Below are 23,071 nucleotides of genomic sequence, written 5' to 3'. Positions count from 1 at the left end.
GGGACAAACTCTATCTCTTCCGTTTCGGGTGTTGGTGGTATTTCTCAAGCTGTGTTGTATGTGATACAGACGTTTGGGAAGAAGTTGGGATTAATCTTTCCTCCTTGGTTTTTGTGATAACTCAGAGCTCTATATTGCATAAAAGCTCTGCGGTTCAATGATTCTGAATCAAATTCGTTTGTTTTTCCTTGAAGGTAGAGGCGCATGTGATGCAAGAAAACTCTATGGGAGACAAAGATTTGTCTATTTATATAGAAGAATTTCCTCCTTTTGATCAAAGCCTTTGAGCTCAATGGTCTTCTTTTCAAGTTGATATTCTGATGATGCTTCTTCTTTCGCAAGATGTGAAGAATGGTCATAAAATTTGACTCTTTGTTGTTTGTACCTTGTTTTTGATGTTTTTGGTTGTTTTGACAGATGTTTGGTTGGATGAATACTTTGTTTTTGGGAAGTGATTTTCTGATTTTTCTTTGACAAGAAAACAAAGCAAGCACACAAACACAAGAATGTTGCCCCAAAGGCACAAATGAGTATGGGTCTAGATCAACCCAATCCTTGGACTTTTATATAACCCTTCCTTTAGATGTATTTTAAGGTGTATTTCCAAAGCCTGAAGTTGGCTCAATTTGCACTTGGTCTTGACTAAAATGAACACACTTCAAACACTTTTTATCCCTAAGGTCAAATGGCCAGTTGTGATAAATTTAGCCCACATCTTGATATTTCTTCGACTTTGGTACTACATACCTTATGAATCCCGCCTTGGCAGGTAAGGATGTGATATACTAAGTCTTGCATGAGCATAATAAATAGATGATCCCTATGATGGGGGAGTCACCACTTTTATCAAGCCACAAGTGACTTTTCAAAAAGCTATGTTTCTACTCAAGGAAATATGTATGGTGAGTATCTTGGGAGCAAAACCATCTATTCTCTTGCACTAAATTATATCGCAAATATCCTCAATCAATAGAACGGGTGGGCTACTACTTAAAGGTGTTTAGTCATGTTCGATGGTTTTGGACATAAGTTCATTCTGCAGTGACTCACTTAAGAGCCTTGTAACTGGTGGTGGGGCCCATTTGTCCTTTCGGCCAATTACACTGTAGGAACAGCTATACCCAAGGCTACAGCTTTCGCTCACACCTGATTTCTATAGCGGCTCGAAGGATTTACCGCTCAAGGTCGTTCCCAAGAGTAATGTGTCTCTTGGCAGGCCTCTCTTAAAAAGATAAAATTTTGAGTGTTACTAACACTTTTCTCTTGCACCTAGGACCACAAAAGCCAAGGGAGAGGATAGTGTGTGTTAGAAGTAGGACCACTCGACCAACTCTTTGCACAAGTGTGCCAAGCACGAAAAACACTTGTTCTTTTTAATCTATCATTGCAATGTGATCTAACTATTTGGAGATGTTGCTCCAACAATCATGGTGTTCTTTTTAATTTTCAAAGGCAATTGTTTGAGTAAACTAGAATTTGAAAATCCTGGTCAACTTAATGAAAAACACGTTTGCATGAAGTAAAATTGCTTTAAAAATGAGACAAGTTGATTGTGAATTTTATTTGCACCAAAAATGGAAGTGTGGATTGTGAGTTTTATCTTGATGCAAGAAATAAAATTTGCCTTGTTGATTTTAAGCACCAAAACGAAGTTTGTTTCCTAACTTGCAAAAAAATAAAGTTGTTTTTGTATAAGTTTGTGGTTCTTTTTACCTTGGAACAATGAAATTCTTTTTAAGAGCCCCAAACAAATGTGTGATTCTTTTTTTAAAAGCCCAAATTTGAAATGTGAAGTTAATTTTAAACCAAAATAAAAAGTGAATTCATTTTTAAAACCAACTTCAAAAACAAGTTAGTAAAAAATATAAATCTACTTTTTAATCTAATTTAAATCTGCACAAAAGAGAAAAATAGTTAGTAAAATCCGCCTATTTGGTGGGCTTCTACAAGCCTAATTTATTTTTTTTGGTTACAAGGTGATTTGTATAACGTTTTGTTACAATAGCGCTAGTCTGCGTTTGAACAGAGGCACTATTTAACACAAACACACTAAAAGAAAGGGAAAGACAAGAGAAGGCAAAAGCATTGAAACAGGGTGAATAGCGCTAAAATAATGTCAAACGCACCAAAACAGTGTCAAAAGTGCAATCTGTGTGACATTTTCAACATGCAAACATGTTATTGGTTAAAAAAAAAAAGTTGATCTTTTTGGTGTTTGGATTCACGTCGAGTTCACCAAATGATGCTCTGCAAAAAGGATTAGAAAATCTGTTTGATGGCAACACACACAAGAGCACAAGAAACAAACATTAGTGTTAGCAACAAAAGATTATCCTAAACAGGCATATCAAGAGAGATATTAAGCATGAAATAGAAAGCATATAAACATAGAATAAAATAGCTAATCAAGATGCTCATAGTTGCTCCTCCTTTGTTCCTCTCCTCTCCAAGTCCCAAATGAGTGTAGCTCTCAGCTTTTAGCACTAGCCATGGATGCCATATGGAGATTCAAGATAGTTGAATATGATAAGCAAATGCTATGCAATTGTAGATAGTGATGCTATGAGAAAGCTCTATGCTAATGCCAGTATAACGACAATACTCTAATGCTTCCTTTTTTGCTTGAGGAGAAGGGTTCTATTTATAGAAGAAATGGGGAAATGAAGGGTTAAGATTGAGTAATCTTAACAAGGGTTAGGATTGAAAGATATTCAATCCATGTGAGACTTTCAACCCAATCCCAGGTTGACAAGTGTCACCATGAGGAGGCTTGAGAGGAGAGATAAGGAGCATTAAATGCTTGAGGGGACATGATGGTTACCCTGGTCAAAGAAATAAATGCTTTGAAGAGACACATGGGTTACATGAGGGTTAAGTTAGGGGTCAAAGTCCTTAACCATGGGTGCAAGTGGAATTAACCATTAATGGTCATGTAAGAGCCATAAGTGGTTTGGAAGACTTTAGAGGTTAATTTGTTGAACACACAAAGCATTAATTGTTTTTCAAAGACTTTGGAGTCTTTGAGAAGTGACTCCAATTTGCTCAGGAATGTGACAATATTTAGGGGATGGATTAGGTTAATTAGGAAAGGTTTAGAAGAATCTAGAAGGGGTTTAGGCATGCAAGTGGATTTTGTAGGAAAATGCAAGTGGGAGGAATTTTGGTATTTTCAATTAAAATAAAATCATTTATTTCAATCAAATGGTGTAATTTGCATTTGGATAAATATTCAAATAAATATTAATTTATTTAAATGAGAAAAAGGAAGATAAAGCATTAAAATGCTTGAAGACTTTGAGGGAAACCATTAAAGGCTTGAAGACTTTAAGGGAAGCAATTAAAGTCTTAAGAAGACTTTAAGGGAAGCCATTAAGTTTGAAGACTTTAAGGGAAACCATTAAAGGCTTAAGAAGACTATAGAAGGAAGCCATCAAGTTTGAAGACTTTAAAGCCATCAAGTTTGAAGACTTTAAAGCCATCAAGTTTGAAGACTTTAAAGCCATCAAGTTTGAAGACTTTAAGGGAAACCATTAAAGGCTTAAGAAGACTATAGAAGGAAGCCATCAAGTTTGAAGACTTTAAGAGAAACCATTAAAGGTTTCAAGTGGGTGAGGATAAATAGGATTTTAAATAAATAATTTATTTAAAATAGTTTTGCAACTTGCTTTTGTAGGAAAATACAAGTGGGTGGAGGATAAAGGTGATTTAAATAAATTATTTATTTAAAATAATTGTGCAACTTGCATTTGTAGGAAAATGCAAGTGGGTAGAGGATAAAGGTGATTTAAATAAATGTTAATTTATTTAAATGAGAAAAAGGAAGATAAAGCATTAAAATGCTTGAAGACTTTGAGGGAAACCATTAAAGGCTTAAGAAGACTATAGAAGGAAGCCATCAAGTTTGAAGACTTTAAAGCCATCAAGTTTGAAGACTTTAAGGGAAACCATTAAAGGCTTAAGAAGACTATAGAAGGAAGCCATCAAGTTTGAAGACTTTAAGAGAAACCATTAAAGGTTTCAAGTGGGTGAGGATAAATAGGATTTTAAATAAATAATTTATTTAAAATAGTTTTGCAACTTGCTTTTGTAGGAAAATACAAGTGGGTGGAGGATAAAGGTGATTTAAATAAATTATTTATTTAAAATAATTGTGCAACTTGCATTTGTAGGAAAATGCAAGTGGGTAGAGGATAAAGGTGATTTAAATAAATGTTAATTTATTTAAATGTGAGAGGTGGGATTTTGGGGGATTTAAATAAATATTAATTTATTTAAATGTGAGAGAATATTTAATTAAATAAATATAATTTATTTATTTAATTAATGGTCTGAATTTGGTTAAGTGAATTAAATCAAATAAATTGAATAATTTATTTAATTAATAGGAGAAGAGGGTTAAGATGAATTAATTAAATATTAATTTAATTAATTATTAATTGATGGTTAAATAATCAAATAAATACTAAGTATTCATTTAATTAAGTGGACAGATTTATGTGACTACAGATACATATAATAAAAAATCTAATGCAACTAAATGAATGAAACAACAATGGGATGGATGAAATGAAATAACTAAAAAGATACATAGAATAATAAATATAATAAAATTAAATGAATGAAATGATAATAGGATGGATGAAATGAACTAAATGAAAAGATGCATATAATAACAAATCTAATGCAACCAAATGAATGTAGTTCAATATAATAATGAATGATAATGACGAGGCAACAAGATGGATGAAATAAGTAGGTGATTGATCGAGCCATATCATATCAATCATAAAGGTCAAAACCAACATACGATGAAAGGGTGGGAGGACACATTTGCAAAATCCATGATTAGGGAAAGGATGAAAAAAATAGGATGGAGGGATTAGGAACATCTAGGATAGGTGTATGGGAAGGAGTTGAGAATTGTATAAAAACTACCATGTAGTGAGCACTTAATTTTATTTATCATGGGATATTATGCATCGAGGTATGAAGAACCAAGGTGACTTCATCTGACATGAATAAGAATGAATCAACAAACAAAAAGGTTAGTCCAACATATTACAATTTTTCAGGGAACTTTAGTGTGTTTGATGTTGAAAAACTACAAACAAAAGTTCTCTAGTGTAAGATGATATGACAAAGGATATTGGTGGAGAAATGAAAGATAAACCATGAAAAAATAATACTCAAAAGTCACAACGTGCCCTTGATTTCAACATTCAAAGAACACCATTATATGATTGATTAAGGTGATCCTCGATAGGTAAAATATGAAGCTCAAAGAAAGATAGAAAAAGATCCAAAATCACTGATAAAATAACACACATATCAAGTAACTTTTTCCATAGGGATGATGGATGGAGTAGATGTGACTTGATGTGAGGAATGTTGTATCTTGCAAAGGCCAAATATGGGTGGGTAGGACCTATGATTTCAATATTTTTATCAAAATAATTGATACCTAAAGGGGCAAATGGATTTTGTTGAAACACCATCTAGATAGGGACACAATCTTAAAGACACAAGGATGACTAACAAAAAATATGTGACCTAAGGATACATATATATAAATGAGCCTAGATAATGACAATATTGACATGATATTTACAAGACATGATTTATTAATGTACAATGTACACAAGAGATGTTGGTCATGTTAGAGCCTCATTGTATAATTGTAATGATTGTGATTATGTTGTAGGGTTCTTATGATACAATCAAAATGGACACATGAAGTTCAAGAATTGGGATAGTTACCTAACTCATCTAATGATTAGCTTAAATATCATGGGATGGATGTGAAAATTATTAGGTGATGAGGAGAGATAGTGGATGCATGGACCAATATGCTCAAGTATGGAGTGGGCAAAACTAAAGGTAGACAAGGATGTTTAAGATAGTGGAACTACCAAATAAACGTAGTACACCCATTTCCAAGTTTTCACATGTACTTATCCAAGGCACTACCATGGATGGTTTTCACCATGAGACAAATTATTTCTCTCGACTATTTTATTTTAATTTTTTCTCTAGATTTTAAAAAAAGGGTGGATAAATTAATTGATTTAAGTATGGGGCCTTTTGAGATGGTAGATATTGAGAGATTCATCCAAATTTTCCCCTTTAGGATTAGCCAACTAATATGTACCCAAACCATAATTTGTTGTGATCACGTAAGGGCCTAACCAATTGGGTTAAAATTTACCTTTCTTTTTCATAGTCTTGTTAATTCCTTTGCTTCTCTCTAAGAATGATATCGCCAATTTGAAATTGACAAGTCCCAATCTTATTGTTGTAACTTCTTTTGAGATGATTTTGATATGCCTAGAGATAATTATAGGCAACAAGATGCCATTTATCAAGGATTTCTAGATAACTCAACTGTGCAACCTAATACTCCTTATCATTGATAAAGTGTTTCAATGATATACACAATGATGAGAGTTCTACCTCAATTGACAATATGAACCTAACACCTTAAACTAGGGAGTATGGAGTGGCTCCAATAGTGGTACATGTTGGTTCCCTAAAGGGTTTACACTGCAAGAGGCAGAAACCAAGTTGATTCTTTAGACTATCTATGGAGATGCCAACTCCAACTATCAATATCCTCTATAACTTGGACCAACTATGACAAGGATTATGCAAATCCTTCTACACTTTAGGCTCTACAAGACCCGAGAGGGTGATCCCTTGGTAAATCTATAATCTTCGTGCCATACTCACAAATTACACCAAAACTAAGCAGATAATCTCATATAAAGGCTCAACAAAGAGGGAGAATGCTCAAGAATGAAAAATTCTTCATTGATCCTCAACCTATTGGAGCATGAGATGGATGAAACATGGAATAACATACATAAACAGAAATGTATCCTGATAATCAACAATTTGTAACAAATACAGATGAACAGAGTATAAAAATTGACTGTAAAGACTTACGACAATCTAGGATCAGTGCCTTATTCCATTGGTTGTTTGAATTAAAAAGACATAAAATGAATTATAATAGAATTTTATCCAATAGCATTAAAATCTAAGATAATATTGCCTTACAATATTTCTTATTTGCAATCCCAACCCAAACTACTTATCAAATCCATGAACAAGCCCTATCACTCTACAATTTTGCTTTAGCATTTAATTGATCCCTTAGATCAAAGCATAAACATAAGTTACATACATCACAACAATGCACTGAATGAAATAAATCCTTGATTATATTTCATTCAAAAGATGATAGAATTGTGCAATGGAGAGAAATAGATTAGAATTGTATTTCTATTGAATAAATTTCCTATGTCTTTCATAAAACAATTTACATAAACTCCTTCAAGAACCTGCATAAAAAACTTGACACAAGACTCTTATCTATTGCTCTGCAAAATCTTTACAGTTTTCTCATTTTCACCTAACACCTACTAGAGGAACCTATGAATTTGATTTTAGAAAAAACTAAGTACAGAGATCAAAATCGGAACCCTGTCCCTTGGCCTTGAATTCCCTTTTATAGAAAATAAGGAAGCAAACAAGCTGCGAGCCAGAGGAGATACTTGTCATTAAAAAATGATTGGCTACACATAATTCTGTTACAAAATATTCCTCTTTAAGGAATATCACAACCAACACCAAATATCTATAACTGGTTCATCATGATACTTTATGCACTTTATCCCTTTTTGTTGTTGTTGATGAAGATCTGAAATGGGCCCACCTTTTTGTTGCTCACGTCCAAAAAGGTAATTGATGCAAGGAAACAAAACCACCTGCTAGACTGTCACATCAAATAGTTAGCTAACTAATTGTTTGCAGTCATTACTCCTCCTTCAAGTAAGTATTACTCCATTCACCATATTCTTCATCTGATGTCCATTTAAAATTCATGACCTCATCAGCCTTTTCTCTATATGGAGTATATTTGACTGCTACCTGAATTGCCTCTCTTTCAAATGACTCAAAGAATGTCCCTATACATATTATTTTGTCCATGCTATCCTCCAGCATGCCAGTACCCAGCTCCTCACAAATTAGTTCTACTTGGGTGTTGATGACTCTTTCTGCCTCTTCTTTCCAAAACTGTAAAGGATTAATTACCCCATTTTCATCCACAATACCTGGCAGAAGTGTTTCATTCAGGTCACTGAAATTACCCATCAACTCCCTTATCTTTCTTTCTATACTTTCTGGCAAAATCTGGGCTTCCTACATTGACTTCACTAACAAATGGGTTGGATGAAGCATAGGTGGCCTCTCAGCATGATATTTGGAAGCCATTGACATTATTCTAAGTTCATTTCCCCTTTGTAACCATTTTGTAAACAAAGGGATTGTCACTTCCTTATCTCTGTCAAAACTTTGAATAGCATTAAATAATAAAAAATATAAAGAATGAATGCTATTTAACCTACTATCCACCTTCTCATTCAAATGAGTTAGTATTGAGCTAACTATCTCTCTTTGCTTGAACGTAGACTGATCCTCTGATTCCTTTAGCTTATTCTCCAACTTAGTGACCTTCTCCAAAAGTTGGGCTCTTGTTGGATCAGTTGATCTAGTAGGTTCTTCATCATCAACATATGGCATTAATGACGTGCTTGGGATATCAGTCTCACTGTCAAATTAAACTGATGCATCTATATGAGTGGTAGGTGGAGACCTAGATGTTGATGGTGCTGATGTAATTATAAGAGTGGAAGAGGATGCTCCTATTTGTCCCTGCTCAAGAAATTGAACTCTAGTTTGCAGCTCCACACATCTCTTTTGAACTGCATTATAATAATTGAAAACCTTTTCAAACTTCTTCATTAGTTCTTCTTTTTGCATAGCCTCCCTCTTTGAAGTTTCATGGGCCAATTTGGCCACATCAACAACTAACTTTGAGGCCTCAACATTTGATGTATCAGAGGCTCTTTTTATGATGAGGCTTCCCCTCAAGTTTGGATTTATATCATTAATATCAGGCCTTCTAGGCCCCTGCTCTAATGCCCATATTGTCAAGGTTGCATAATCATTTACATATTTTGATCCTTTCAATGCTAACCTTGCTTCTTCCTCTGAACTGAATTGCTTCTCTTTTGATTTCCTAATGGCATCAAGATCCACTGCATCTGTTATATCCCATTTTTGTAAAATTAAGACCTCGACCTGATTTATGATGATCCTACCTTCATCTGCAGTGATTGTTTTGAATTCTTCCATCATTTCATTCTTGACTTCTTCTTGGTTTTCTTGATCAGACCCTTCTGGCCTTTGGGCATTTCTCTCAGCACTTCTCCTTTGGTATTTCTCTATTTTTTGTTTTTCATATAAATTGCAAGAAGGCTAGGCTTCTCACAAAAGCCTCATCCTCAAGAAATTTATCACATGCCCCCTTTCTTGCATCTTTGAAGGCTCTACCTTGAATATCTAGAAGAGTGAGGTCCAATTCCAATGCTGGTGGTATATGAGGGATACCAATATGTATATCTGCATCTGTTACTACAATAGTATCCTCCTTTTGTTGTTCTTCCATGTGTTGTTCCATTACTGGTTCTTCATCCTACCTTGGAGGTGAAAGAGGGACATGTGGTGGTGAGGGACTCTTGTTTGATTCTTCAAGATCAATGAGCTTGACCCCTTTAAAAGGTTTTACTTGTACTTTTGGGGGTGACTCTGTCGTCATTATTTTCTTTCCTTTTGTCCTCACCAACTCTTCACTGTCACTGCTACTCTCCTCTTCACTACTTGTTTCTTCTCTTACCCTCTTTGGAGAAAGCTCAAAACTAGGTTTTCCTTCTTCTCTCCCATCTATTCTTTGAGGTGGAGGAGGTCGTGGGCCTGGTGGTTTCATTCTTATTTGTTGAATCAAGGCCGCCTCTTCTAGTGTTATGGCTATAGGCTATTGTACATTTCTTCTCTCAACTTGTTGATCGTGGACTTCCTCAAGTCTGGTTCTCTTTTCCTTTAATGCAAGAATTAATTCGTCAAAATTGTTCATTGCACAATCAACTTTGGTACAAAATGGAGTGAACTCTCTCAATGGATCATAGCTTGGATCCATTTTCTGCACTATAGCCCATTGCTTCCTAAAAGATATCAATTTATCCTTCCTCCAATTTTGAGTCATGAAATCAAACTCATTCCTTATTATATCTTCAGGGAAGTTATGCTCATGGATCTCTGGACCTCCGTTAATTCTCGCCCTGAAAATATTATAAAACCCCTCAGGGTCACTATGTCTGGCTGTGCTGACTCGTAAATGATATGGTGCAAAAAGCTTATCAAAATGCACATATCCTCTTTTAATAATTACAAAATATGGAATAACAGTATAATTAGGGAAAATAGTTCCTTTGCCTCTCCCTTTCAACTCCTTATCATTTATGCATCCTATTTGCCATATCACTTTAGCAAAACCCAATCTTAAAGGAACATTAAAAGGTAATACATGTGGCTCACCAGGGAAGCCATACACTTTGATTACTGTACTGACAAGATAAGGGATAATGTCCCCCCAATTGTGCTCAATCCTCAAAATTGGCAACCTATCTTTAGGTCTTATAAAGTCATGAAGTCATGTGGGAATCCTTGGTGGATTCACTGTTAATCTCTACCTCAATTTAGAAGAAAAATTATTGTCAAACCTCACAAAGTTTTCCTCCTGCCTATCCCAAGACATATCCATGCTCCAAAGCTGCACTGACACCTCATTGTAGTCAATTGTTCTTCTGAGGTTCAGTGCCCTCAAAGTAATCTGCATTTCTATATAATAACATGTGCATTAGCAAGGAATACCAGTAGAAATGAGTGTTGAATACACAATTCTTGACATCTTGCAACCCTTCATGAATCTTCTCCTCAAGGTATGGGGAAAAGTCAAAGATCACTATAAAATCTGGATGCTGAATTTGCACAACCATATACATAAAATCAGGTGGCATGACTGTAATAGGCTTGAATCCTAAAATCTGACACAGAGAGAAGAAGGTGACCTAAAAATATTTTTTAAAAGCACTAATGGGAAAAGGGTCTTCTAAACTAGGGCCAATATGGTAAGTTGTCTCTCATGTTTTTGGCAAATGAGCTAGAAGGAGACTAGCTCTAATGAAACCCTACATCCTGTAATATTTTGCCTTTGACTCATTCAAATATACCTATACTAGGGTAGTAGAAGGTTCATATAAATAAAAAATCTCTTGGACTTCCTCCCTCCTGATTGTCAACAAAATCTCTCCCTCATTTCCTCTTATAACCCTTGAAACAGGGTCATACCTGTCTACAACTGCTTTGAGAAGGTCGGCATCCATGAATACATTTGGCACTACCAACTTGCCCAAATCATATTGCCAATAACTTGAAAGTGGGGATTATAAATTTCTCTGTCCATACCACAATCTGAACATATCTACCCCAGTCATTGGTACCCTAGCATCAACGATGTTGTATGCTTTATCAGTTAATCCTTCTCCTAGGGTTTTGTCATTTACAAGTCTCTGTGCTTGATATCTATCATTGGTTGAGGGCTTCAATTGATCGAGAAAATCATCAAAAAGGTTTCTCTTCAAATATTCTTTTTGTCCTGAGTGGTTGCGCAGGGGAGCCATCTTACTAGTCTAGGGTTTCTTACAATTGCCCACATCAGGAATAAGAAAACTAGGGCTTAACACGAGAATATTAATTTCAACACAAAAAAGTGTGAATTCTCACTCCTATATCCCAAATTCTAAACCCTAAAGCAATTCACAATCTTTTCCCTACAATTTCACACAATCCACACTTTCAATAGCTCTGAAAACATAGAAGAAAGATTTAGTAGCTTACGACTTTGTATGCACCAGATGAACCTTAATTTTGCACTGCAAGAACAAGTTCCAATCTTTTCCAGCTCAGGAATCACCTTCTGATCGCCTCTGAATCTCTTTGTGAGTTGAAAATGGCTCTGAAAATGCTTTTATTATCATTCTAGAATGAAGCGTCACCATCTCATCCGCCATTATTGCTCGTGCGAGTGAAGAAATGACTCGAAATCGTATTTGAATTAAGTTTGAAATTGGACCGTTGATCTTCTCCATGTTGGCACATCACATGATCTACATTATTCAATTTGACATTGACCATCTCATGTGGCAAGTGGACCCATCAAAGGCATGATGCGACATCTCTAGCTCACCATCCACTTCACTGTTGTCTCACCGTCGTCTCACCATGTTTCACGGTCCCACCGTGGCTTTCCTTGGCCTGCCTTGGACATGTGGCATCATCTCGCGATGTCGTGGTCATTATCCTTCATGCATCTTCGATCATGGGGTCGCGAGAGCCATTGGATCTATTCGAGCTTTATCCTTGTTGCCATGGTGACAGCCAGTCTTAACAAGTTATGTTGGCATTATAACAAACAATAAGAGATTGTTGGCATTTCAATAAGGATATTGAGAAGGTTGTTGATGATTATGGTTATAACTGGTTAAGGATGTTTACTGTCTTAACAATATTATTTTGTCATTGATGTCAAGAAATTGATTTTCTGATTCAGTATGATGTTGTCATATCTTAAGTAATATGTTTTGAAGAGAATGAAGATGTCGATAAAAGACACAGAAAGAATGCGATGAATAAGGGGAGGAATAAGTTATTCAATGGGCAACTATTACTGAGTTAGATAATGATGAGATCATGATGTTTAGATTGTGTTGATATCCTACAGATACTATTGTTTGTAAGGTTAATACTATACTATGTTACTGAGTAAAGAACCTAGTCGGTAAACCCTAAGGAACCTAGTTGGTAAACCCTAAGGTTATCGCTATCGGTTAATGAAGGCGGAATGTCTACCGAGTGAAGTTTAGTATTTACCGAGTTGCAACCGAGTAATATTAGAATGCATCGAATGAATAAAAGCATTATTTAATGAAGGAAGCTGATGAGCTGGATATGATTAATCGATTGGTATGACGCGCATGAAAGTTGTTAAGGATCTATGGCAATGGAAGATTGGCAGGAAGATCTACAGCTCAGATTGAACCGCAATACCCTAGCACAAGTTCCAAGAAATGTATGCGAGTTCCAAGGCGGGGTAAAACATTTTCAGATCGAAGGATACATTGAACTTGGTCAAGATTGAAGATCTGATGGCTATGATTGATCATGAGAAATGTGATCAAGGAGATTAAGCGGTTAGCAAATTGTTTATAAATAAGGAACTATTGATAAACAATGCATGCGGGCAAGTGTAAGCACAGGGATGCTACATAGTGATTACCGAGCACAGAAGCTTGAAGACCTGTTTGAAAAACAGAGTAAGGAGCCCAGCAGAGGGACAATATAAGTCCTATAACAAGATTGTATTGAACAAATAAGAATCTGCTTCAGCATTTTAGATGCAAAGTTGCAGACATGTTTACTACTGTTGTTTATTTGTAAGTGACAAAAAATCTCTTAACCGAGTGGACTTAACAGTCTTATTTGTAAATCGTCTAGCAAGGTGACATTCAGATTGAGTGTTTGAAACCCTTTAACAAGGTCACTTCTAACAAGGTGAAGATCCTAATAGATATGAGGGAAATCCCTTAACCGGTTCACATCTAGCAATGTGTTTGTAATCTTTAACAGGATTTGCTTTTAACTGAGCATAATCTAGAAGAGTATATTTATTAGTGGGTTCGAAATCCCACAGTGGTTTTTCCCTATTTGGGTTTCCACGTTAAATTTGGTGTTATATGTTTTATGGTGTTATATGTTTATGAGTTTGCATGTTTCACAGTTTTTTTCTGATAAGGTTACCGAGGTTGAATCTGTTGAATATATTGAAGATTAAGTTTGTATGATTCACCCCCCCCTCTCATCTTATTAACAAGTTAAACGCCAAGCACCTTTTCTGATTTTATTAAAAGATCTTCATCTGTTTAAGCACGTGTAGATAGAAAAAACTATTAGTAACTTGACTTTTATCATAAAGTCACTAGTTGAAATATTAAGGTATAGACTTAGGAAAATAATAAGGCACTAGCTAAAAATTAAATAGGACCCACCCACGGGGCGAATAAAATAAAGAGCTCAAGACTTAGGAAAAATTAATCAAGGGACCACCAAACAAGTAATAACTAGGGAAAAACATGGCCCCTTTGACGATGACATGACCCCCAGCTTAAGTGAAAAAGGTAAATGAGAAATTATAACAGGCTTAAGGGGTTAATCAACAAGACCTAATCAAAATGCATGAAACCCTAAATCCTAATCTTGAAACACATGATAGAGAATAAAATTAATCCAAAATGACCAATATTTTGACTAAGGCATGAAAAAATTTTGCACAATCATTTTCAGAACTATCAGTACAAATGCTTGTGCATTGAGCCTAGGAAGTAGGATTGAGATAGAGATGCTAATCACACAACCAATTTAATTGATAATCATTTTGAGAATTTTGAGCAAGGTTTTATCAGTTGGCTTAGCTTGACCATTACATGTGGGGTATTATGGTGTAGACCAATAGCGCTAAATATGGAATTGTTTAAACAAATTATGAACATCTTAATTTTTTAAAGGTCTACGCTTGTCAATGATAATGGTGGATGGGATACCATGATGATAGATGATATAGTATATAATAAATTTGGAAATTGGGATACTAGTAATGAGGGTGAGGTGAACAATTTCCACCCACTTAGTGAAGTATACGATGTTAGTGATAATAAAAAGTATCGAAGGTGGATGAATCTTGCCAACGAGATCTAGATGCCATTGGGAAAAAGGCCAAAGTGAAGTGATGGTTTGAAATGCTCGAGATGACACATGTATCAAGTCTCCATGTTGCTAACAAGTGTAATGGTGAAAAATTAGGGTTTCACCCAATGATGAAGTAAAACTCTTGATTTTTTCTTAGGGACCACTACATTAAAGAGGGGTGAATCCAATTTAGATCTAGCCTCAAATCAATAAGGATATGGCTGAGCATTGTGATTAGATTCAGTGGCTGGATTTGAATGCCCTCTTTTAAGTTGAATTGTAAAAATATTGAAATTAGGGTATATGTACTGAAATTGAAGAGATTATGCATAAACAGTGAGCTACAATCATCAAACGGAGCCACAAACCTGAATATGAGTAATATGTGAATGTTAGGACCTATTCCCAAAAGGTCGTCCTGAATTATCCAGATCAAAATGCTCGTCACTTTGGTCCTCTGCACTTTTTGCTGTCCAAAGGGGAACTTGTTTGCCTCTATGAATTATGCCAATCCTAAAAGTTACAACTTCACACCTATTCCTGCACATAGTAGACAAGGGAAAATGGTTGGGAATAGGGGTTTGCCTTAGTAAAACCCTGGTTTAGGAATTAACCTTGAACGAAATAATGCAAATACTAAAATAAATGTTGGAAATATATACCTCAAATCTGTAATTGTTATTAATGATGCTTTGCTTGTTGAATGTAATCACATATGTTGTATGAAATTGCATGAACATGACAAAACCCTAATCACACACATATGCTTGCATATAAAATATGTAATTTTGCTCCACAATGGATGAATGAGGAATATTCAACCTTGAAGATCTCTACAAATGCTTGATTATGAATGCTTCACGGATGCAAGAACATTGGATATATCAACTTATGATTCTTGGATGAAATTAGGTTGATCAAATGTCTTTATATAGGGGTATCTAGGTCATTTACTAGTTAGGTCAACCTCCAATGGTCATGTAGAGCCACAAAGTTGAATTCCTGCTAGAGAGATAGGGCACATCTCACATATCAAAATAGGGCCCAACTAAGAGGGACCAAAGCACGGGGCCCTTTGGTCCTAGGACCAGGACTCTAGCACCTTGGTCCTCAGTTAGGGACCTCAATTTATCCCTAGGGAGAAGGAAATACCTCTAGGAAATCAATTGGTGGGTATACATGGCGATGAGCTGAAATAATGACTCTATTTTGATGGATTTGTGTCATAGAATTCCTTCTTAGGTCTTGTGTCTAGGTAATATTTGCGTTAGAAGACTTTCCTAGTTGATGTCTTTTTAAGTATTTCTGGAATTGACTCATCATATACCTAGGGTTGTTATCTAATGATTTTTAATGGTTCATCTATGCAAATTATCCAAATCAATCTTAGAATGTGGTTTAATTTATGTTATGTTAACATCAATAGATACACATGCTTTTGTGCACATTAACGTCACGATGCAGGGTCAGCCAAGATGAAAGAGAGACTAAGCTGACGGTTAAGAGGAACATCAACATGCCGCTACAATGCAGACCCAATCAAAGTGGAGCAACATTGAAGAAGATCATAACCACTTGATCGCTTCCTCAGTAGAGCGATTTATGGGACATTCATAATTGTTCCTAGCGGAGCTTAAATCCAGGAAGTCATGGTACATCTTCTCATCTGTAGGACAATTGTTGTTATTATGTTTTCCTGCACTGATTTCTTCTTTAATGTAATAAACCCTGTTCGCCTATTCCTTTGGGACATGGGTTGATCAATTAGGATTCTGTTATAAAGTTTCCTTATAAATAAAAGGTCTCTATCTCCTCTCATGGGGGACAAAATGATCATAGAATTTGTAGTATCTAGTTTTCAAACTCATGTATTTTGCAATCAATTTGGAATAAAGAAGACAATGTTATTTTGATCTTATCAGTTGTTATCTAGAGTTCTGGATATACTCACTCAAGGGGGCCCACTTGGTGAGTAGTCCCTTTATGTTTTTTAGTTAATTTCCATCTTGAAATAGTTGTTGTTTTGGCATTCAACTGTTCCTACAGCCACCGGAAGCGGTTCTGGTGTCTGTTCCTGTAGCCACAACGGGCAGAGTAGCTCCTATCCGTTGGCTAGAACATTGTTATTCAGTAGTAGTCACTTAAGTTACTTTCAGTTGTAAGTTCTGATAAGGTATTAGTTCATCATGTTTTTGCATATTTATTTCAGAGAATTTCCTTTCCATCAATAGGATAGAATGGTTGCAATTTTAACTTAGTGCACATACAGTGCTGGACCGTTTCAATTTTACATCCCTGATCGATAAAGTAAATGAGCCTTTGCTACAAGAAAGCTAGCTGTTTAATAAGGATGTCCAATCCTTGAATTGAGTTTTTATAACCTAGTTGCCATTCCAGTTGTGAGGACCAACACATGGCATCAGAATTGGAGTTAAGGCACTGAACGAATCTGGACAAGAGATGAGGGGGAGACATGTTAAAGTAGGGGCACAAACATGAGTTGTAAATTGTCCGGACAATAATTTATGACGCTACATTTAGCCCCCAATTTAACAGGGGTTTACGAGCCTATGAAAATACTCACAATTAAGTAGACAAAGGAGGTAAGAGAGAGGCGCAATTAGGATCATAATCACAAGGAGTATAAGATATCACTAATTTTGAGGAACCAAGCCCCCAATCTTAGGATCTTAACTAACTCAATCGCGTGCAGGGGCACACAAAACAAGACAAAAACAAAAAGATAAACAAAGGCAAAAGACATACAACACAAAAGATAAAAACCAAAAATAAGACCTCAAGTCAATTAGTTGAAGAGACCTCGATATCAAAATATCTCAACAACTTAAATCATTCTTGAAAAATGCCATCTCAAGAACACAAGTGATCACATAAAAGAGGAAGAGCACGCATCATCCATGAACTACAAATAAAAAAGCTATGAGCTCATGAGAAGAAGGAGAGAATCACAGATACACATTCTAGGTGATCCATGAGAAGAAGAATGAGAGAGGACATGAATACACATTCTAGATGTGTTTTTCTACGTGATCCATGTTAGGGAGGAGAGTAGGAATACTCTAGATGTGTTTTGCTAGTCCCACTCATCCTCGTGCATGTGTGCAAGTTATGTCTGGTTTTAGGTGTTAATCATCCTGTATAAGAGTTTGTTTTCTCTGGTTTTGAGCATGCAACAACCTGTGTAAGACATATAATCAAAAATACCAAGGAGCAAGTGTTTGGTTTTAGGAACATCTCATATAAGAGTTTGTTTGCTCTAGTTTGAAGAATGTGTAACCTCATCCCATGTAAGAGTTTGTTTTCTTATATGGTTTTGGGAATGTGCACCTCATCTAAGACATGTATTAATGCTGTGTCTTGTTTCAAGCATGAAGCATATCGTGTAAGAGTTTGTTTTCTATGGTTTCGAGAATGAACACCCTATTTAAGACATTGCAAAAATATAGTACAATATAGTACAAAGAGGGTGATATGTATGCCCCCCCTTAAGATGCCAACATAGCCCTATATTGATGTGTTAAGGAAGCTAGAAACAAGGATACTCGCCTTCAATACCAAGGAGATATCCTTTAGGCAACAATGTTCATAAATCCAAGCTAAAGAGGGAATACTCTTATAAGCAAGGATAAGATAGTTGAAAAAGAGATATCTTGCAACAAGTGTAAAGAGGATCCTTGGAGGAATAGAAATTTTTTCTCAAAAGACATCTACCCCCAAGAGGAGATTTTGAAAAAACATAGCATCTTCTACCAAAAGAAGGGAAGGAGAACAAGAATTCATACCTTCCCCCTAATGCTAGGTGAAAGGGATTCTCGGTGAAGGATGACACACTTTTGACCCAATGTGAGGGGTAAGTTTATAATAGATATACATTGCTAAATGAAAAAGAGGTTTTAGTCAAGGATACACACCTCTTTCATAAGAGAGAATCCTTGAGAAAACAACAACTTCACACAAGGAATGAAATCAAATCATAATCAAACACCACTTAACAAAGGAAAAGTAGATCCTTAGAAAGGATGAGATAGAGATCATTGCCCCCCAAGCATAGGGATAATGAGAAGAATTACACAACCTCTAAGGAGAGATTAGACATAATAAAATGCACAATGTACTCACATGAAATAATATTTAATGTAAGAAAAGACATTAATATATGTAAAATGCAACTCTAAAGAAGAGGTAATCTTCAAAGAGAGAAAGATTTAGATCTAAAGGATCACAAACTCCCCTAAGGAGAGTTTAGTCACAAAAGACATACCATTCCATGCAAGAAAGGACATAAAAGTATGAAAAATGCCACCCCCTAAAGGGAATGGTGAAACCTTAGATAGAGAGAAAAGATAGGATAGAGGCATTAATGAATTGTGTTGCTACCCCAAAATAATTGTAAATGAAATAGCATCACTTCTTATGAAAAAGAGCCACCAATTAAGTTAACTACTTATGTCATAGGGTGAGGAGAAATATGAAGGGTGAATGGAGTGCTAAGGCACCACGTCTTCACCAAGGAAGAGTACAAGATCGGTTGTAAGAGCTATGCGAGCCCTATCATATTGGTCTTGAACAAATGTTTTAAATGCTTTACAAGTTCCAAGAGAATGAGAATAACTATGATGAAAAAGACAACATGCATCACCTTCCTTACGCTTATAATCGTGATTAATTTTTATGAAAGGGAAGACAATATTCTTATCATACTTCAATCTCCAAAAGATTCTAGTAGCTGATTTCTCTTGGTCATCAATAGGATTAGGTCTTGTCTCTTGTGATGTAGGACAAGGGTTTTTAGAAGAAGATGGATTGTCATCTATGATTATGACTATGCCATTATCAATGAGTCCTTGCATTCCATTTTGAAAATCGGGACAATCATTAGTAGTGTGGTCATTAGTTTGATGATGTAAGCAAAAAGGAGTGTTTGAAGAAGAAGCACCCTTAGATGGACGATAAGTCTTATGCCTTGCAAGATAATACTTAAAGTTTTGAATTTTTAGGAGATCATCCATAGGAGAATCATGATTATGTCCTAGACTTTCGGTACTAGTTTCTGTAGGAGGGTTTATAGGGACTCTAATTTCTTGTTCAAATTTTCCAATTCCTTGCCTCTAAAACCTTGTTTTGATATTATGTTATAGCCACTCATATAAGAATTTCTTAATTGAGGAGGAGGAACAATATAATGAATTTCTTTAAAATTTCTAGAGTAAGTGTATTTAGAATGAGAAAAGGGAAAAATGAAGAAGGAATATCTTGTGTAGGGAGATCTTCCTTTCTATCATCATGCATATCCTCTTTGATATGTTGGGAAGGAATATCCTTATCATCTAAGGCCTCATATTTACTTAATGTTATGTGGGGAGATAGATCATGAATGAAATGCATAACATCATCTTCTCTACAAATGTTTTGATGATTAAGATAGGCTCTAGGAGAATAAGGGGGATCTAGAGAGATTGAAGCACCAATATTTTGATCTTGCCCCCCTTGCACTAGGGTATGTGTATGAGAAGAAGATGGTGTCATGTTTCTCTTCAATTCTTGCTCTCCATTAGATAGATCATTGATATGAGTATTAGCTCTTTCTTCATTTACATTAGATACCCTAGGAGAGGTACAAGTAGTAGGTTTTCCATTAGCATATCTAGGATTAGGATCTACAAAAGCTTTTAGGTGATCTACATATGTAATGCATTTTCCTAAAAATATCACCATAAAACAACATGCATTATGAATACAAGATTTGAGATTTAATTGATTAATAGGAAGCAATTTGGAAATTCTAAAAATGCAATATGCCAAAGTGTTATGAATGAGAAGAAGCATTGTCAAGTGTAAGAAACCATTATCCAACACATGATTATGATAAATAAAAATGAAAAAATAGTGTTATCATATGTGAAATAGAAAATAATTTAGATCTATTAAGTGCCATTATGAATGTTTAAAATTAGATCTGAAAAATAGATTTGAAAAATTATGCAACCCACAAATCAAATCAACCAAAATAAATTAGGGTTTTTGTGAATTTAATCTCTTAATTTATGTAATCTGATTAAAATAGGATCTATGAATGCAAAAGTGAAATTTAAGATGTTTCCAAACCAAATCTGAAATGATTAATCCAAATTACGCAATCCACAAGTTCAATTTTAGAATTATAAATTAGGGTTTTTGTGAATTTAACCTCTAAATATATGAAATTCAATTGAAAATTAAACTTGTAAATGTAAATTTAAATTTGAAATTGCATAAACAATCAGATTTGAGAACATAAATTAGAAATAAGGGTGTAAGGCGTCGACTTCACCATAATGTAATGTGGTAAAAAATTAGGGTTTCATCCAATGATGAAGTAAAACCTTTGATTTTTGCTTAGGGTCCACTACATTAAAGAGGGGTGAATCCAATAGATCTAGCCTAGAATAAAGAAGAATAGGGTTGAGAATTCTGATTAGATTCACTGGTTGGATTTGAATGCCCTCTTTTAAGTTGAACTGTGAAAATACTGAAATTAGGGTAAATGTGTTGAAATTGAAGAGAATATGCATAAACAACGAGCTACAATAATCAAACAGAGCCATGAACCTGGACCTGAGTAATATGTGAATGTTCGACCTTGTTCCCAGAAGGTCATCCTGAATTGTCGGGACCAAAATGGCTGTTGCTCTGATCTTGAAAGTTACAACTTCACACATGTTCCTGCACATAGTAGAGAAGGGGAAATGGTTGGGAATAAGGGTTTGCCTAAGTCAAACATCAGTTTAGGAATCAACCTCGAATGAAATATTGTAAATTCTGAAATAAATAATGGAAAAATATACCTCAGATTTGCAATTGTTGATGATGATGCTTTGCTTCTTGAATGAAATCACATATGTTGTATGAAATGACACAAACATGACAAAACCCTAATCTCACACACATGCTTGCATATGAAAGATGTAATTTTGCTCCACAATGGATGAATGAAGAATATGTAGCCTCAAAGATCTCTGAAAATGCTTGATGATGAATGCTTCACAGATGCAAGAGAGTTGGATATGTCAACTAATGATTTTTAGATGAAATTAGGTTAATCAAATTTCTTTATATAGAGGTATCTAGGTCATTTACTGATTAGGCCGACCTCCAATGGTCATGCAGAGCCACAAAGTTGAATTCCCGCTAGAGAGATATGATCCAACTAAGAGGGGCCAAGGCGCTAGTGCCTTGGTCCTTCTCAGTTAGGGACCTCAATTTAGCCCTGAGGAGAAGGAAATCCCTCCAAGAAATCAATTGGTGGGTATACATGTCATTAGAATTGGAGTCAAGGCACTAAATGGACTTGGATAGGAGATGAGGGGGAGACACGTTAAAGTAGGGGCACAAACATGAGGTGTAAATTTGCCTGGTGACAATTTACAATGCTACAACAAGGTAGATAATTCTTGGCACAATCACAGACATCATGCTCCATTGTAGGTTAATAGTACCTAGTTTCGAGGAGTTTCTCTGCAAGGACCATGCCACTAGCGTGGGCACCACAAATACCATTATATACCTCTTGCAATACGAGATTAGCTTTTGTGATATTTAGACGCATTAGTACATAGGCAAGGAACACTCACAGAAATAAAAAATGACTTTCTCAAACCATGAGCTAAAACTATTGGCCCAAATTGGGTGCCCAAATCTATGGTTAAAGTCCTTTAGATATAACAAACCTCTTGAAATAGAATGCAACAAACATAGTTGCTCAAAACAAATACTCCAAGATGTCCTTTCTAGCTCCACTTTGTAACCCTCATCCTACAACATCATAAATACTCTTAGACATTTTACAATGTCATGTAGATGTTCTTACAATATCTTCTCTTACATTGGTTAAGCATAGAAAGTTTCTAAACTCTGTCATAAGTGGAATGGGGTGTCCTCTTCCCCATATGATAAGTTTTTTTAATCTCTTTTTAACCTTCCAAATTGACATATTATAAATGACGTGAGAGAATGCCACTTCAAGAGAGCACCAAAATTATTTATTGATGGCCCCATTTGAATATATGTTTAATAACTATTAACATTAGAACTATATGTATAATCTACATGGCACACGAATTTCACAAAAGTATAGATTGAACCCATGCCACTCGAGATTGAACCACAAAAGACTTTACTAGACAATCTTCAACACACCAAATCAAAAACTTTAATTTCTAAACAACTCTTTGACATACATTTCCATATCAATATTCTTATCCATCATATTTAATTTCTAAATATTTATTATATTATTTATTTTAATATTTATCAAATTATTGACCTATCTATATTATCTACCATCATTTTTTATATTTATGTTTTTACA

Source organism: Cryptomeria japonica, chromosome 5 (genome assembly GCF_030272615.1).
Source record: "Cryptomeria japonica chromosome 5, Sugi_1.0, whole genome shotgun sequence".
In the NCBI taxonomy this organism is placed as follows: Eukaryota; Viridiplantae; Streptophyta; class Pinopsida; order Cupressales; family Cupressaceae; genus Cryptomeria; species Cryptomeria japonica.
Note: the sequence above shows the minus strand (reverse complement) of the source record.